This window comes from Bubalus kerabau, chromosome 17, assembly GCF_029407905.1.
Source record: "Bubalus kerabau isolate K-KA32 ecotype Philippines breed swamp buffalo chromosome 17, PCC_UOA_SB_1v2, whole genome shotgun sequence".
NCBI lineage: Eukaryota > Metazoa > Chordata > Mammalia > Artiodactyla > Bovidae > Bubalus > Bubalus kerabau.
Genome location: NC_073640.1, coordinates 48159911 through 48178767, shown reverse-complemented (window position 1 = coordinate 48178767; position 18857 = coordinate 48159911). Strand labels below are relative to the sequence as shown.

The window sequence follows — 18857 nt, the reverse complement described above, 5'->3', positions numbered from 1 at the left end:
TTCTTCTGAAAAAAGAACAGAAACGTCTACCATATGTAGTTGGATTAATGAATTTCATTATATTAATGAAATATTACTTTGCAAAAAAATGTAACTACTGCTGCCCACAACATAAATCAACAAAAGGACTAGACAGAAAAGATGGTATCTTGCATGACTCTATTTATATGGACAAAATAATGGAAATGTTTAATATCTTGAATATATGTATTTATCTGCATAAGACAATTTCACAACTCATCAAAATGTATGCTAAAATTAACTGCATTTATTATACGTGAATTTTTTGTGAATAAATTATTTTTAAAAGACTTGAGTCCTATTATCAAAGACAAAACTCATAAAACAAAAAGAAATAACTGCAAACTCTCCAAAAATGTAAAGGAGGGCAAATCGAGAATAAAAAGAATAGCTACTTTTAACTGTGTTTAAAATACCTTACTTTTTTCTAATTTTATTTAAAAATATATGACCATGTCAACACATTACTATGTCCCTTTCTAGTAACTAAAGGTGTGCCAGGAAGGTGAGGGGCCCCAAAGCTTCCATCTCTTTGGTCAAAATGTATCTGTTTGGAGGCTAAAGGAAGAATGGGAAATATTGGGGACCAAAAAAATGGAGTTAAATGAGAATAAATATTAAAGTTAAAAGAGATGATTGAGGAGAAATGTGAAGTAAGCTGAGATTAGGGGTCATGAATATGTAGAGGAGCCATTCAACCCAGTTGTTTGAGTTTCCCTAACTATGTTCCTAGCTCAACTGAAATATTTCATCCTCATGAAATGAAGAAGTTCCAAGAAAGTGTTATAAGTGTATAAGGAACAGGTACTCATGAGCATATGGCTTCCCAAAGAATATAGTCTAGATAGGGAGATGAATGATGTCAGCAAAGACAGGATCATGTATAAACAGGAATAGGTTCCAGGGAGAGCTGACATTCAGCTGGTTCCTTTCAGCATGTATGTTTTGGTATGCAAAATGCTGAATCTGGTACATTTTTGACTAATAATTGCGGTTCTAAGTGTTCCAAGAGTCTCACCACCACCACCATCTCAGGTATCCTAGTTCTATGCCTTCTGTGACTTCAACTGTTGACTACTCAACTAAACTTTTTTTTTTTTTTTACTATATTTTATTTATTTTTGGCTCTGCTGGTTCTTCATTGCTGCATGGGTTTTCTGTAGTTGTGGCAAGTGGGGGCTACTCCGCATTGCTGTGCACTAGCTTCTCTTGTTCCAGAGCACAAACTCTAGGGTGTGGGCTTCAGTAGATGCACCTCCCAGGCTCTGGAACACAGGCTTGACAGCAGTGGCACACAGACTCAGCTGTTCTAGGGCACGTGGGATCTTCACAGATCACTGATCCAACCCATGTCTCCCGTATTGGTAGGCGGATTCTTTACCACTGAGCCGCCAGGAAAGCCCTCAGCTAAACTTTTAACAAGTAAAACCTAGGGGGTGGTTTCAAGGACTCTGCAACAGCTGACTGTAGTTTTATCACTACTTGGTCTGCTAAGTCCCTTAAAACAACCTCTCCTATAAAGAGGATGTGATATAGGGACTTTCCTGGTAGTCCAGTGAATGGTTAAGAATCTGCCTTCCAAAGCAGGGCACTTGGGTTCAATCCCTGATGAGAGAACAATGAACCCATCCACCGCAGGACAACTAAGTCTCTGCAACACAACGAAAAGCCCTCACACCACAGGAAAGATTCTGCATGCCCCAATAAAAATCCTGCATAACAACTAAGAAATGACACAGCCAAATATTAAAAAAAAAAAAAGATGCAATACATATATAAAATGGAATGTTATACAGCCATAAAAAGGACCAAAACTATGCCATTTGCAGAGATGTGGATGTACCTATAGAATGTCATACAGGGTGAGGTAAGGCGGAAAGAGAAAAATTAATACTGTACATTAACATACATGTGGAATCTAGAAAAATGGTTTAGTATAGATGACCTTCTTTACAAAGCAGAAATAGACACACTGACATAGAGAATAAATATATACATACTAATTAACGCAGGGGGGCAGGATGAATTGGGAGATTTAGATTGACATATATACACTATTGATACTATGTATAAAATGGATAACTATCCATTTTAGTGGATAATGAGAACCTACTATAGCACAAGGAACTCTATTCACTCTGCATGAGCGTGCCGACACGCTTTAGTTGTGCCCAACTCTGTGGACTGTAGCCCACCAGGTTCCTCTGCCCATGGGATTCTCAAGGCAAGAATACTGGAATGAGTGACCATCCCCTTCTCTAGGGGATCTTCCTGACCCAGGGATTGAACCAGGATCTCTTGAATTGGTAGGTGTGTTCTTTACCATGAGCACCACATGGGAAGCCCACTCAAAACTCTGTGGGGACCTAAATGGGAAGGAAATTCAAAATGGCGGGGGGGGAGGGGGCGGATATGTGTAAACATACAGCTGATTCACTTTGCTGTACATTTTCTAGATACAGCAGAAACTAACACAACATTGTAAAGTAACTATAATCCAATGAAGGAGAGAAAAAAAAAGACACCCTCTCCTGGCACGCTAAGGAGTTCTCTTGATGCCCAAGAGCCTGGCTAATATTTCTCCCAGGCAACCCCATGCAGCTTTACTGGCACATCCCAATCTAGGTATTGCCAGAGGATTGCCCTTTTACCTTCCAAGGAGCTCTCTGAGGGTCCTTTGTTTTGGCCCATGTCTCTTAGGTCCCTCCAGCCAGAGCCATCCTTGAGACAAGTATGGCAGAAAGCAATACAAGGAGCAGCACTGGCCACCCAGTGTACTGAGGCCAGCATCCCCGCTGACCTACTCCACGCCCACAGCTGGGGGCTCACACACTGCAGCTTCTGCTCCCTGGGAGTCCTCCTGCCAGTCAGCTCTAGGCAGGAGACAGGACTCCTACCAGTAATTTCAGTATCTACATACTGAGAGTCTTTTCACTGTGTCCCATATTATCTCTTACACACTTTCCCACATTTTATGAAATTTTTTGTCTGTTTTAATTTGGATGTTACTAAATTACTGTTTACTAATTTTCTCAACAGCTGTACCTAATCTACTCTTAAATTTAGAAAAAGTATTTGAATACTTTAGTCCAAAAAAATCCACTGTGAATGTATTAAATCGCTCCATATTAGGGATGGAGATAGAGAAACAGATCTCCTCAGACTGACAATCCTCCATGCTCTCTCTCCCCTGGTATAGTTTTGCACCCTGCACCTCATCCGCCCTTTCTCAGGCCTTCTTCTAACGTCTCCTATAGTGAAGGCATGCTGCTAATGAATCCTTTAAGGTTTTGCATATGTGAAAAAGTTTTTCTTCTTACTTTTTTATAAAAGATGGTTTCACCAGGTGGAGAATCAGAGAGTCACAATATCTTTTCTTTTAATACTTTCAGTACTTCAAAATTTCATTGCTTCCTAAGAGTAGTGTTCTGTCGTTCTTCTCTTTGTTCATCTGTTTCTCTGGCTGCTTTGAAATTTTCTTCATCACCACATTTAAGAAATCTGATTACAATGTGCCAAGTGTAGTTTTCTTCATGTTTCTCATGCTTAAATTTAACTAAGTGTTGTAGATCTGAAGGTTTGATGGTTTTCATCAAATACAGAAATATTTTGGCCATTATTCCCTAAGAGAGTTCATTAATCACATATTATCCCTCCCACGGGTTGTCTCACAGCTCACTGATCTTCTCCTGATCATTTTTCGATTTTTTTTGTTTTACATTTTGGATAGTTTCTGGCATTGTTTCTATTTCCAACTCACTAATATTGTCTTGCATCTAATTCGGGCTTCCTGGATGGCTCAGTGGGTAAACAATCCACCTTCAGTGCAGAAGACACAGTAGATGCAGGAAGATCCCCTGGAGAAGGAAATGGCAACCCACTCCAGTATTCTTGCCTGGGAAATCCCATGGACAGAGGAACCTGGCGGGCTACAGTCCAAAGGATCACAAGAATTGCAAACAGCTGGATACAACTGAGCGACTAAGCACACACACGCAGTGCCTAATCCACAGTAATTCTATCCAATAGAATACTTTTTTCTATTCAAGTTTGTTTTTCTAAATATACCTATGCTTCCAGCTTCCATGTGTGAGTGGTCCTCTCACCTCTTAAATATTTGGAACACAAAATTTTAATAACTTTTAAAATTTGGTTTACAAACTGTATCATGTTTGTGCTTTCTGGGTTTGTTTACATTGATTTCTTCTTCAATTGTTTATATTGATGCTATTGTTTTCTTTTTTTATTTAGTTATTTTAATTGGAGGCAAATTACTTTACAATATTGTGGTGGATTTTTCCATACATTGACATGAATCAGCCATGGGTGTACATGTGTCCCACATCCCAAATCCCCCTCCCACCTCCCTCCCCATCCCATCCTTCTGGGTTGTCCCAGTGCACCAGCTTTGAGTGCCGTTTTGTGCATCGAACTTGGACTGATCATCTATTTCACATATGGTAATATACATGTTTCAATGCTATTCTCTCAAATCATCCCACCCTCCCAGAGTCCAGAAGTCTGTTCTTTATCTCTGTCTCTTTTGCAGTCTTGCATATAGGGTCATCACTACCATCTTTCTAAATTCCATATATATACATTAATATACTGGTGTTTTCCTTTCTGACTGACTTACTTTACTCTGTATAATAGGTTCCAGTTTCACCCACCTCATTAGAACTGATTCAAATGCATTCTTTTTAATAGCTCAGTAATAGTCCATTGTGTATATGTACCACAGCTTTCTTATCCATTTGCCTGCCAATGGACATCTAGATTGCTTCCATGTCCTAGCTATTGTAAACAGTGCTGCAATGAATGCTAGGGTACACATGTCTCTTGCAATTCTGGTTTCCTCGGTGTGTATGCCCAGCAGTGGGATTGCTGGGTCATATGGCAGTTCTATTTCCAGTTTTTTAAGGAGTCTCCACACTGTTCTCTATAGTGGCTGTACTAGTTTGCATTCCCACCAACAGGGTAAGAGGGTTCCCTTTTCTCCACACCCTCTCCAGCATTTATTGTTGGTAGACTTTTTGATAGCAGCCATTCTGAGGGTCGTGAGATGGTACCTCATAGTGGTTTTGATTTGCATTTCTCTGATAATGAGTGATGTTGAGCATCTTTTCATGTGTTTGTTAGCCATCTGTATGTCTTCTTTGGAGAAATGTCTGTTTAGTTCTTTGGCCCATTTTTTGATTGGGTCATTTATTTTTCTGGTATTGAACTGCATGAGCTGCTTGTATATTTTTTAGATTAATTCTTTGTCAGTTACTTCGTTTGCTATTATTTTCTCCCATTCTGAAGGCCATCTTTTCACCTTGCTTATACTTTCCTTCATTGTGCAAAAGCTTTTAAGTTTAATTAGGTCCCATTTGTTTATTTTTGCTTTTATTTTCATTACTCTGGGAGGTGGGTCATAGAAGATCTTGCTGTGATTTATGTCAGAGAGTGTTTTGCCTATGTTTTCCTCTAGGAGTTTTATAGTTTCTGGTCTTATATTTAGGTCTTTAATCCATTTTGAGTTTATTTTTGTGTATGGTGTTAGACAGTGTTCTAGTTTCATTCTTTTACAAGTGGTTGACCAGTTTTCCCAGCACCACTTGTTAAAGAGATTGTCTTTGCTCCACTGTATATTTTTTCCTCTTTTGTCAAAGATAAGGCATCCAGATGTGTGTGGATTTATCTCTGGGCTTTCTATTTTATTCCATTGGTCTATATTTCTGTCTTTGTGCCAGTACCATACTGTCTTGATGACTGTAGATTTGTAGTATAGGTCTGCAGTCAGGCAGGTTGATTCCTCCATTTCCATTCTTCTTTCTCAAGATTGCTTTGGCTATTCGAGGTTTTTTGTATTTCCATACAAACTGTGAAATTATTTGTTCTAGTTGTGTGAAAAATACTGTTGGTAGCTTGATAGGGATTGCATTGAATCTGTAGATTGCTTTGGGTAGTATATTCATTTTCACTATATTGATTCTTCCAATCCATGAACATGGTATATTTCTCCATCTATTTGTGTAATCTTTGATTTCTTTCATCAGTGTTTTCTAGTTTTCTATATATAGGTCTTTTGTTTCTTTAGGTAGATTTATCCCTAAGTATTTTATTATTTTTGTTGCAATGGTGAATGGGATTGTGACATTAATTTCTCTGTTTTCTCATTGTTAGTGTATAGGAATGCAAGGGATTTCTGTGTATTAAATTTATATCCTGCAACTTTACTATATTCATTGATTAGCTCTAGTAATTTTCCGGTGGTGTATTTAGTTTTCTATGTATAGGATTATGTCATCTGCAAACAGTGAGTTTTACTTCTTCTTTTCCAGTCTGGATTTATTTCTTTTTCTTCTCTGACTGCTGTGGCTAAAATTTCCAAAACTATGTTTATAGTGGTGGTGAGAGTGGAGACTCTTGTCTTGTTCCTGACTTTAGGGGAAATGCTTTCAATTTTTCACCACTGAGGATAATGTTTGCTGTGGGTTTATCATATATGGCTTTTATTAGGTCAAGGTATGTTCATTCTATGCCTGCTTTTTGGAGAGGTTTTTTTTTTTTTTTTTTTTTTTTTTATGCAACAAATTTTATTTAGCATAGTCAGTCCCAACATTCAGCACAAAAAGAGTTTACAGAGGATACAAAGTGCATTAATAAAAGCCAGTCTTTACCAAAAGAAAATAGAAAATATATCATTGATTCAAAATATTTTACACTTGAATGATAAACTGCAATAACTTATTTTGGGCATCTACTGATATAAGAGAAAGGAAGAGAAGAAAAGAATACTTTAGAAGAGTTCAGTCTCCATCTGTTATCAGAGAAGTCAGTAGAAGTCACTGAGACCAGCAGTCTTTCTTGCTTTCTGCTTTAGTGCCCTCAGCTGGAACTGATTATGGGACAGAAGACGTACATGCTTTAGGAAGACATCTAGATCTATTACTCCCTGCCTCAAGGCTTCTCCCAGGTAAAAAACAGTGTCTTCAATAGCATTTTCCTCTGCATACAGATTTAGGATCTGTTTGTATAGTGGGGCTGTGGGAATGATAACTTCATCAATATCATTGTTTTCAGATTGATTTTCCATTTTCTCCAGAGCAGAACTGAGTTCTTCATCCTTCTTTCTCAAAAGTTCTATGTTTCTATCGACCTCAGCTACTTCTTGATCTAAATAGTTAACCATCTCTTCGTTTCTGGTGACCTTTTTTCAGGTCTTCCTCTGTTCATTTCAAGGCATTGAGCTCTGCCTGGGCACGATCCATTTCCTCCTTCATCTGACATCTCAGTTTGTCACTGACCGCTGAGATGAGAGAGGCTCGGATAGTGTCCTCGCTGATTGTGCCACCCCTACTGGGACCAACATCGGTCACAGGAGGCTGGGAAGGGTACTGGGAACTTGTTGTGGCAGGATACTGACCACCAGGTGGGTAACCACTGGGATTGGGAGGGTACCCAGATGGGTATGCAGAAATCCTACTTGGCATGCCTGGCATGTAGGAATTATTTGGTTGCCCTGTTGCCTGGTATGGTGGATAGGATGCTGAAACAATAGGATGAGAGAAAACTGGAGGTTCATCTCCAAACACCACAATCATGACTTGAATAAGCCCCAACAAGTCTGACTGGGGTGCTCCCATTCATGTAGATAAGGAAGATACATCTTCCCATTAGCATCCACATGCTTTCCTATTTTAATAGTCATTGAGCTAGTAGGCTTAATGAAACAGATAGGGGGATTATACGTATATGTGTCCAACAGCCACAGGCAGATTGAAATATTGTATGTATGACCTCTATAAGCCACAGAAATTGTTCCAGTAAGGTTCATTAGTTTCCTGGAACTGCCATCATTAAAAACATATGAATCCAATACAGGTTTGAGATCTTTGTATAAAGTAATAACGTTAACAGTTTCACGTACAGTTAGGTCTCTGTATTTGTACTTGGACACCATTTTCTTGAGCTGGCTCTCCGACTTCACCATGGTGGCCGCCTCACGACTCCGGTCCCTGCAGGCAGAGGGTCAGCCACTCTGGGGCTGCCCCAGGCCGCCCCACACAACTGCACACGGATGAGCCAGCCCCTCAGACCCCTGGAGAGTTTTTATCATAAATGGATGTTGAATTTTTCCAAAGGTTTTCTCTGCATCTATTGAGAAAATCATATGGTTTTTCTCTTTCAATTTGTTAATGTGGTATATCACATTGATTGATTTGTAAATATTGAAGTATATTGATTCTATTCTTCAATTCTTTATATTGATTCTGTTCTTCAAGTCTTCAATTGTTTATATTGATATCTTTGTTTTTATTGATTCATTTATATTGACTACTTCTGATCATAGTTCATAATTTTCTGCTTTGCTTGCCTGCTAATTCTTCAATGAGAAATATTCTAAAACTTAAAATTTTAGGTGTTAAGTACCTCTGCAGTTCTACAGATACTCTTGAACTCTTTCTTTTATTTTGAAATAGATTGATCCATTTGAAGCTTCCTTTAAGCACTGTTCAGTTCACTTCAGTTCAGTTCAGTTGCTCAGTCGTGTCCGACTCTTTGCGACCCCATGCATCACAGCATGCCAGGCCTCCCTGTCCATCACCAACTCCCAGAGTTCACCCAGACTCACGTCCATGGAGTCAATGATGCCATCCAGCCATCTCATCTTCTGTCGTCCCTTCTCCTCATGCCCCCAATCCCTCCCTGGATCAGGGTCTTTTCCAATGAGTCAACTCTTCGCATGACGTGGCCAAAGTATTGGAGTTTCAGCCTCAGCATCAGTCCTTCCAATGAACACCCAGGACTGATCTCCTTTAGGATGGACTGGTTGGATCTCTTTGCAGTCCAAGGGACTCTCAAGAGTCTTCTCCAACACCACAGTTCAAAAGCATCAATTCTTTGGTGCTCAGCTTTCTTCACAGTCCAACTCTCACATCCATACATGATCACTGGAAAAAACATAGCCTTGACTAGATGGACCTTTGTTGGCAAAGCAATATCTCTGCTTTTCAATATGCTGTCTATGTTGGTTATAACTTTTCTTCCAAGGAGTAAGCATCCTTTAATTTCATGGCTGCAGTCACCATCTGCAGTGATTTTGGAGCCCAGAAAAATAAAGGCTGACACTGTTTCCACTGTTTCCCCATCTATTTCCCATGAAGTGATGGGACCAGATGCCATGCTCTTCGTTTTCTGAATGTTGAGTTTTAAGCCAACTTTTTCACTCTCCACTTTCACTTTCATCAAGAGCCTCTTTAGTTCTTCTTCACTTTCTGCCATAAGGGTGGTGTCATCTGCATATCTGAGGTTATTGGTATTTCTCCCGGCAATCTTGATTCCCGCTTGTGCTTCTTCCAGTCCAGCGTTTCTCATGATGTACTCTGCATATAAGTTAAATAAACAGGGTGACAATATACAGCCTTGACGTACTCCTTTTCCTATTTGGAACCAGTCTGTTGTTCCATGTCCAGTTCTAACTGTTGCTTCCTGACCTGCATACAAATTTCTCAAGAGGCAGATCAGGTGGTCTGGTATTCCCATCTCTTGAAGAATTTTCCACAGTTTATTGTGGTCCACACAGTCAAAGGCTTTGGCATAGTCAATAAAGCAGAAATAAATGTTTTTCTGGAACTCTCTTGCTTTTTCGATGATCCAGCAGATGTTGGCAATTTTATCTCTGGTTCCCCTGCCTTTTCTAAAACCAGCTTGAACATCAGAAAGTTCACAGTTCACATATTGCTGAAGACTGGCTTGGAGAATTTTGAGCATTGCTTTACTAGCGTCTGAGATGACTGCAATTGTGTGGTAGTTTGAGCATTCTTTGGCATTGCCTTTCTTTGGGATTGGAATGAAAACTGATCTTTTCCAGTCCTGTGGCCACTGCTGAGTTTTTCAAATTTGCTGGCATATTGAGTGCAGCACTTTCACAGCATCATCTTTCAGGATTTGAAATAGCTCAAATGGAATTCCATCACCTCCACTAGCTTTGTTCATACTGATGCTTTCTAAGGCCCACTTGACTTCACATTCCAGGATGTCTGGCTTTAGGTGAGTGATCACACCATCGTGATTATCTGGGTCATGAAGATCTTTTTTGTACAGTTCTTCTGTGTATTCTTGCCACCTCTTCTTAATATCTTCTGCTTCTGTTAGGTCCATACCATTTCTGTCCTTTATCAAGCCCATCTTTGCATGAAATGTTCCCTTGGTATCTCTAATTTTCTTGAAGAGATCTCTAGTCTTTCCCATTCTGTTGTTTTCCTCTATGTCTTTGCATTGATCACTGAGGAAGGCTTTCTTATCTCTTCTTGCTATTCTTTGGAACTCTACATTCAGATGCTTATATCTTTTCTTTTCTCCTTTGCTTTTCGCTTCTCTTCTTTTCACGCTATTTGTAAGGCCTCCCCAGACAGCCATTTTGCTTTTTTGCATTTCTTTTCCATGGGGATGGTCTTGATCCCTGTCTCCTGTACAATGTCACGAACCTCAGTCCATAGTTCATCAGGCACTCTATCTATCAGTCTGGTACCTTAAATCTATTTCTCATTTCTACTGTATAATCATAAGGGATTTGATTTAGGTCATACCTGAATGGTCTAGTGGTTTTCCCTACTTTCTTCAATTTAAGTCTGAATTTGGCAATAAGGAGTTCATGGTCTGAGCCACAGTCAGCTCCTGGTCTTGTTTTTGCTGACTGTATAGAGCTTCTCCATCTTTGGCTGGAAAGAATATAATCAATCTGATTTCGGTGTTGACCATCTGGTGATGTCATGTGTAGAGTCTTCTCTTGTGTTGTTGGAAGAGGATGTTTGTTATGACCAGCGCATTTTCTTGGCAAAACTCTATTAGTCTTTGCCCTGCTTCATTCCGTATTCCAAGGCCAAATTTGCCTGTTACTCCAGGTGTTTCTTGGCTTCCTACTTTTGCATTCCAGTCCCCTATAATGAAAAGGACATCTTTTTTGGGTGTTAGTTCTAAAAGGTCTTGTAGTCTTCATAGAACCGTTCAACTTCAGCTTCTTCAGCGTTCCTGGTTGGGGCATAGACTTGGATTACTGTGATACTGAATGGTTTGCCTTGGAAATGAACAGAGATCATTCTGTCGTTTTTGAGATTGCATCCAAGTACTGCATTTCGGACTCTTTTGTTGACCATGATGGCCACTCCATTTCTTCTAAGGGATTCCTGCCCGAAGTAGTAAATACAATGGTCATCTGAGTTAAATTCACACATTCCAGTCCATTTTAGTTTGCTGATTCCTAGAATGTCGACGTTCACTCTTGCCATTTCTTGTTTGACCACTTCCAATTTGCCTTGATTCATGGACCTAACATTCCAGGTTCCTATGCAATATTGCTCTTTACAGCATCAGACCTTGCTTCTATCACCAGTCACATCCACAACTGGGTATTGTTTTTGCTTTGGCTCCATCCCTTCCTTTGTTCTGGAGTTATTTCTCCACTGGTCTCCAGTATCATATTGGGCACCTACTGACTTGGGGAGTTCCTCTTTCAGTATCCTATCATTTTGCCTTTTCATACTGTTCATGGGGTTCTCAAGGCAAGAATACTGAAGTAGTTTGCCATTCCCTTCTCCAGTGGGCCACATTCTGTCAGACCTCTCCACCATGACCCACCTGTCTTGGGTGGCCTCACGAGCATGGCTTAGTTTCGTTGAGTTAGACAAGGCTGTGGTCCTAGTGTGATTAGACTGACTAATTTTCTGTGATTATGGTTTCAGTGTGTCTGCCCTCTGATGCCCTCTTGCAACACCTACCATCTTACTTCCGTATCTCTTACCTTGGACATTGGGTATCTCTTCACAGCTGCTCCAGCAAAGTGAAGCCGCTGCTCCTTACACCTTGGACAAGGAGTATCTCCTCACCAATGCCCCTCCTGACCTTGAACGTGGGATAGCTCCTCTAGGCCCTCCTGCGCCCGCGCAGCCACCGCTCCTTGGATGTGGGGTTGCTCCTCCCAGCCGCTGCCCCTGGCCTCAAGTGTGGGGTAGCTCCTCCCAGCCACCACCCCTGGCCTCCGACATGGGGTAGCTCCTCTTGGCTGCTCCTGCGCTGTCGCAGCCTGGCACTCTCGGCCGTCACCCCCGACCTTGGACGTGGGGTAGCTCCTCTCGGCCATTCCTGCACCATCGCAGCCTGGCACTCTCGGCCACTGCCCCTGACCTCAGACGTGGGGTAGCTCCTCTCGGCCATTCCTGCGCCGTGGCAGCCTGGCACTCTAGGCCGCTGCCCCTGACCTCGGACGTGGGGTAACTCCTCTTGGCTGCTGCCCCTCAGGCATGGGGTCCTCCCAGGTTCTGCCCCAGACCTCGGAAGTGGGGTAGCTCCTCTCGGTCGCGCTATGTGCGCCAGTTGCAGCCGCCCACGCTATGTGCCACACAAACTTGTCCACAGTCCCAGGTTTATCCTCGTTCTGTCTGATCCTGGTCCCCATGCTCTCAATGACCACTTCTCACCATCTCCCAAGATCTCCTGCCTCACATCGTTCCCACAGCACACACACACTGGGCACACTGAGCAAAGCTGCAGTTATTTTATTAGAGTCAGCCTGACAGAGACCATATTATGTGAAACATGTGTCTGGATTCCAGCTTTCGTTGAGAAGGAGAATAAGGCAGGTAGATCAAGCACCGACCAGGCATCCCTGGCAAAGATTATCTCGCCAAAGATGTCACACTGAGAACTAATCCTAAAACAGTATCCACCACTGAGGACAATACATAGCCATTGCAATCCTCACTCAAGATGATGGAAATCTAGGAGGAAGGAGAAGGAGGAAAGACAGGACCTGAGCCCACAGTTTGGCTATCCTGTCTCCCCAGGATCACCTGATGCCTTACCCTCAGAGATTCAGCCCCATCCCCAGCAAGGACCTCTGCCCATAGACCCACTACTGGAGAGGAGACTGCCAGCAGGCACCAGGGGGAGAATGGCTCCCTAATAGCCCAGGCACAGGTGTCAGGAGGGAGACAGAGCCACCAACCATGCCAGGGAGGGGAGGAGATAACAAAGGTCAGCAGGGCACAGCAGGGGCTGGTTCTGAGGAGGAGCAAGGTGCTAGAGTCTGGGTTTGGGTCACACCTCCGGCACCTGATCCTCTTCTGTCAGGTGTGCTGGGTGGACGGACTGTGCATGCAGGTGTCATAAACAACCCCATGTGCCCTGTGTGCTCATGTTAGTACATGAAACTCTGTTCCTGGAAAACCTCTCATTTTAAAAAATCAACAACTTGAGGAAAATATGCTGAGACAGACTATTTAAAATCTCCAATACTTATGAAAAGAACAAAGAGGGGAAAAAAGAATACTTGAGGAGAAACATTGCTAGCTCAGGTGAGCAGCCACAAAGACCTAGAAGTCTCCTCAGTAGTTTCAGGCACCAAAATACCACAGTGGAAAATCAGGCTTGTAGGCACTGAGACCATCTCGGTGGAAATGGGATTCTGAGCCAGAGCAATGGCCATCAGAGCGGGGAAAAGATGAAGGGAAGTGGAGATAAGTCATAAACCTTACAAACCTAGAGAATCTCATCCTGGGAAGAGACTCTTACTGTAGGGGATCCTTTACAATATTCCTAAAAGGAAGATGATGTGGGAGCTGAATGCTTCCTTTCCTGCCAAGAATAAAATTTTCTACTCCTCCAATGCTAGCTCCTCACACTGAGGAAAAAAACATGAGTTAACATACTTGACCTACGGCACTGATGTCAGTCCCCTATTGTGTGCAAGCTGACTGGCATAACACAGGCATATTCAGTAGCAGAAGAGGCTGGGCATGCAGGTGGACTGTCCTTGCATATTACAGGTGCTGCAGGGTGGAGCAAAGGTTTATGTGCTTCTTTGTTTATAGCTCTTGTCTGCCACATATCCCATGACTGCATGATCTATTACCATGTGACATACTGCACTATGCATGTTAGTGGGCAGAGCAGGGTAGGGGTGAGGGGAGTAAATTGCCATGCTTTTTATATTCAACAGTTTGTCATCAAATCCCGCCTCATTGAAGCAATCCTGGATTCTTCCTATAGCTTCATTTTCTGCATCAGTAGCATTGACCAAACTGAGCGTTGAGTTCAACAATGTTTTGCTTCCAAGGGCCATTGAGCTAAACGCTGCACTAAACATAGGGCAGGCTTTGGCTGAAGGCACAGACAGAAAACACCTCATCAAAAGAATAACCAGAGTAGGAGGTTCCTGTTTCCCACCACTTGATAGGAACTCACACATCCAAAGCTTCCAGACTCACTTCCCAAAGCTTCCAGACCCACCCTCACCCAGGACTGCTTACATCCCAGACAGAAAACCTTCCCTATGAGGCACTCCCAGCAGAGGGAGCAGCAAGAAGGGCGAGGTCTGGAGACTCCTCTGCCCTTGACCACCATCCCCAGGCATATCAGCCAGCTTCCACCCTTCCAGTGAGCACCACTACACCCAAAAAACCATCCCCTACAGTGTGCACAGCTAATGACCCTTCCAACTCCACACCACCCCCTCCATTCAAAGACTTAAAGCCTCAAGAAGTTTGTGCAGGACTCCTGGGTACTATCAGAGAGCTGCCCTCAGAATCTGCCCCTAGAAGCAGCTTGGACAGGACTGGGAAGGATGCAGTGAGAAGGAACTGGGCAAGGATCTGGACCCTCCTTCCTACCCTCATGCATCTCAAAGGTCAGCTCTCTGGTCACCAGCAAGGCCAGCACAAGCAGTGCTCCCTTCATCATGGTGGTGGCTGGAGTACTCTGCTAAGGGCAGGGTTTCTGTCACTTTATAAACAACTAGCTCCCTGAGCCCAGCCTATGCCCCTCCCAGGAGGAAGGGGCTTTGGCAAGGCTCCTGGCACAGGTGGCTCCCTAGGCCCTTGGGGTGTTTACGGTGGAAGCCCTTCCTACTCTGAGAGCAGAGCTCCTGGAGAAGATGTGGTAGCATCTTTGCCAAAGATCAAGTGGAGCTGACATTTCTAAGAGACTCCATTTGGAGCCAAGTGCGTTGATGTCCCAGGCCCAACCATCACCAGTTTTCCTGGTCATCCTTCCCCCAGCCCATCCTGGTTCCCAGGGGCAGCACTCTCCCAAATTGAGCAGTTGGAATCACAAGAGGGTCAAGGACAGGTCTACACCACTGTCGGGTAGAAAAAGGTAATCCAGAATCCTTCCTTACCCCACCCCCCCAAGTCCTGGAGATAAGAATGAAGAGCTGGGCCTTCCTGCAGCCTCTCAATATCTTAACAGCTTCAGTCTCTACACTGGGCCCTGAGTACTAATAGACAGTACCAGTACTGGAGCCTTGGGCTCCAAATCATTCCAACCTGGGAACTCATAACCTGAAGACATGTGGGTTTTCCCAGGCGCTGGTAATTCTGTAATATTGCATAACTCTACCAGCTTTCCTCTGGGCATTAAGAGAGCAAGTCCTGGCACGTTCTGGACCTCTAGTGGCTCCAGCTTTGCCCCTTCTCCTGGCTGTCCCACCCTCTTCCATCTGTGAACCTGGTCTCAAGAGGTGTTTGGATGGCAGTCTATCCAGAAACATCAGTGAGCAGCTGTGGGGTGTGGTTTGTCTCCTGTATCTGAAGACTCTATGAGATTCACAGCCGTACAGGACACAGGGGATGGGAGCTCTAAGGCCCAGACTGCTGGGTCCACCAGAGGTGGAACTCCACATGTGAAAACCCTCAAGAGCCAAACTCAACCTTCCAGGCTAGGAAAGCAGTTTGTTGGTACAAACAAAATGAGATTGACCTTGAAAACTCTTGAAGGAAGTCTGAGAAGCTCCCAATGGCCAAACTGGCAACAGTTAGACAGACAAAATAAATCAGAGTATTAGACGCTAACCCAAAGTATAAATTAATACCTGTGAGTTCAACTGATATGAAGAAATGATTAAATAAATAAATAGGGATTTCCTTAGATGCCCTCCTGTGCAATGGAAGCTGGTTCAATCCCCGGTTGGGGAACTAAGATCCCACATGCCCTGGGGCAACTAGAAGCATCCCACTGCAACTAGAAAGCCTGTGCTCTGCAAAGAAAAAAATCCACAAGTCGCAACCAAGACCTAGCACACTTAAACCATTAATAAACTAAAATAAATGAAACTAAATAAATGTGGGAGAGGAGACAAAAATTCCATACAGAAACATCCTGAATATCACAGGTAGATTATCCCCTCTAGGAGGCAAACTTAATTGTTCTGCCCCCTCAAGTGTGGGCTTGACTTATTAACTCACCTCCAAAGGAAGCAAGAGGGGAAGGGGAAAAACAGTGCAGAAACCAGACAAAAACAATATTAATCAACTAATCAAGGCTGATATTCCCACTGGTAAGACACACAGCTGTCATGTGTACCCTGATGTGAGGTGACAGGAAAGGCACTTCACCTGTGTGGTGTCTTCCTCAAACCAGAAAGTCTGAACCCCATGGGATATTATGAGACCAGCAGCAGACAAACTCAGCTTGGAGGCCTCCTACCATCCCTGGCCAATCCTCCTTATGACTGTCAAGGCCATGACAGACTAGGAGAGAATGAGTAATCCACATAGCAGAGGACACTGGGGACACAGGACAGTGAATGCAGTGAGTATAGGTTGTGGATTTTATCCTGCAATGCAGGAGACATTAATGGACAACCAGGTGAAATCCAAATAAAGTATGATGTTAGTTAGTAGTAATTTTCTAATGTTGTTTCTCAGTTTTGAGAAATATTTGCAACTTTTCAATAAATAAAAAGTTCTCCAATTAAAAATTAATTTAAAAAAAATTGCACAAGTAAAGGGCCACATCAGTGGCATTCCTCCATTGACCCTGACCAGCTCTTCATCCTGATGTCATCAAATATCCCCATGATCTGGGGACGTCTCAGAGGATCCTGTGGCACCCTCCGAAGGGCACTGGGCTGGATCCATAGCAGCCACCTGTGTTACTCAGCACTCCAGGCCCTGGCTCCTCTCCTCACAGAGTTGGGGAGAGCACTGGGGGCAGTGTCTTCTGAAGGACAGAAGGCACAGGATGCATGGGCAGGGGTCCCACATCATGGAAGTTCTGCTGCCACAGACAAAGAGCCAGCATGTGCAGCCTGGGCCTTGTGGTGTTCATCTTCCTGCCCAGGAACCTCTGAGGCACTTCTGCAACCACCTGAGCTGTTTGTGGGGTGACCTTCGGAGGGATGGTCCTCTGGCAGCAGGAGCCATGGCGAGGAGGGGCTGCATGGAAGTCAGCTGACACTGCAGCTCAGTACTTGGTGACTCTTTACCAAGAGTAGTTACCAGATGTGAATCCTATTTGGCATAGGGTTCTGAGTGTGGTCACACCTTTGTGTCCCAAATTCAGATCAGGCATTCAGGAAACCTTAATCTGCCACAGGTGACTCAGGCAAAGGCCAGTCAGATGCCTCCAGCAAAAAACTACTTGATTATGACTCATTGAACATTTTAAACCTTTACCATATGTAATTACTTCCAGGTAATATTCATAAAGCCATCTAGAGTAGGTAGAATTAAAGATATTCTTGCTTATCACCTCAAGAAATGGAATATTCCTGCCATTATTCTAACAAACACTGAGCAACATCCACCGAATGCTGGGCCCTCTCCAATCCTGGGGATGCAGCAGCACACAGCACAGCTCTTGCTCTCCTGCAGCTCTTCATCACCTAAGAGGGAGTGAAAGACAGTGACCCCATGGGAAGAGGCACTCTGGGCGAAGATGAAGCAGGGGGAGAAGACAGAGGGCTGTTGGGGGAGGATGGAGGCAGGACACTTTGATAGGCGGGCTCAAAAGTCTGGAGAAATCTGCCCTGTGATACTTGAAGACACCTGAGGATGAGGGAATGAATCATGCAGCCACTGGAGGAAGAGCCTTCCAGGCTGGGAGGACTCCACGTGCAGAGGCCCTGCTGCAGGAGCACACTTAGTCAGGTCAAGAAGCAGACAGGAGGCACTGAGGGAGGAGAGAAAGGCAGGGATAAGCTCACAGAGGCAGCAGCAGTGCGGGGCTGGTTGTGCAATTGGCCCAGAGATTGTGGCCTAGAGTGGGCCTGGCTTTTCCTCAAGAGGAGATGGGGGGGAACAGTACAGAGACACTCAAGAGTAGAAAGAGTTGCAGAAAATGGATGTACCTAAAGACCGTCATACTAAGTGAAGAATGTCAGACTAAGAAGCAGAAATATCTTACAATATCTTTTATATGAGGAATCTAAAAAGACATGATACAGATGGACTAACTTACAAAACAGAAACAGATTGACAGGGAATGAACTTATGGTTGCCTTGAGTAAGGATGAGGGGAAGTGATAATTAGGAATTTCAGCATGGACAGGTCCCCAGTGCTATATTTAAAATGGATTATCAATAAGGACCAATTGTACAGCACAGGGAACTTTGCTCAATGTTATGCAGCAGCCTGGATGGGAGGGCAGTTTGGGAAAGAATAGATACATGTATGTATTTTTATGGGTGAGTCTCTTTGTTGTCCACCTGAAACTACCATAAAACAGTTAATCCACTAAACTTCAATACAAAAGAAAAAGTTAAAAAAAAAAAAAAAAAAAGACGTTGTAAAGAATAATCCTGTATATAATGATGTTCTATCAAAGTCACCAGTTGGCAGGACTGGTCAAGAGAAAACGAAATTTCTGGGCCAGCACATAGAAGAGCTTTCCAGTTTCCAGATACTTATTCAGGGAAGTAGCCCAACAAAGGCCACTGACAAGACTGACAAGATCAAGGACACGGTGATAGCAGCAGGGCAGGAGCCACCAGAGACCCTGACCAGGGGCTCAGGGCTTTGCCTGGAATTTACTCCCTGTGAGACCATGTGCTAAGCACTGAGCTTCGTGAGGA

The 18857-nt window shown here is 43.4% G+C and overlaps 1 pseudogene; it reads right to left on the bottom strand.

The window, feature by feature from the left end:
- Positions 1 to 5734: 5734 nt before the first annotated feature.
- Positions 5735 to 8104, bottom strand: LOC129631389 (tumor susceptibility gene 101 protein-like; annotated as a pseudogene).
- Positions 8105 to 18857: the final 10753 nt, after the last annotated feature.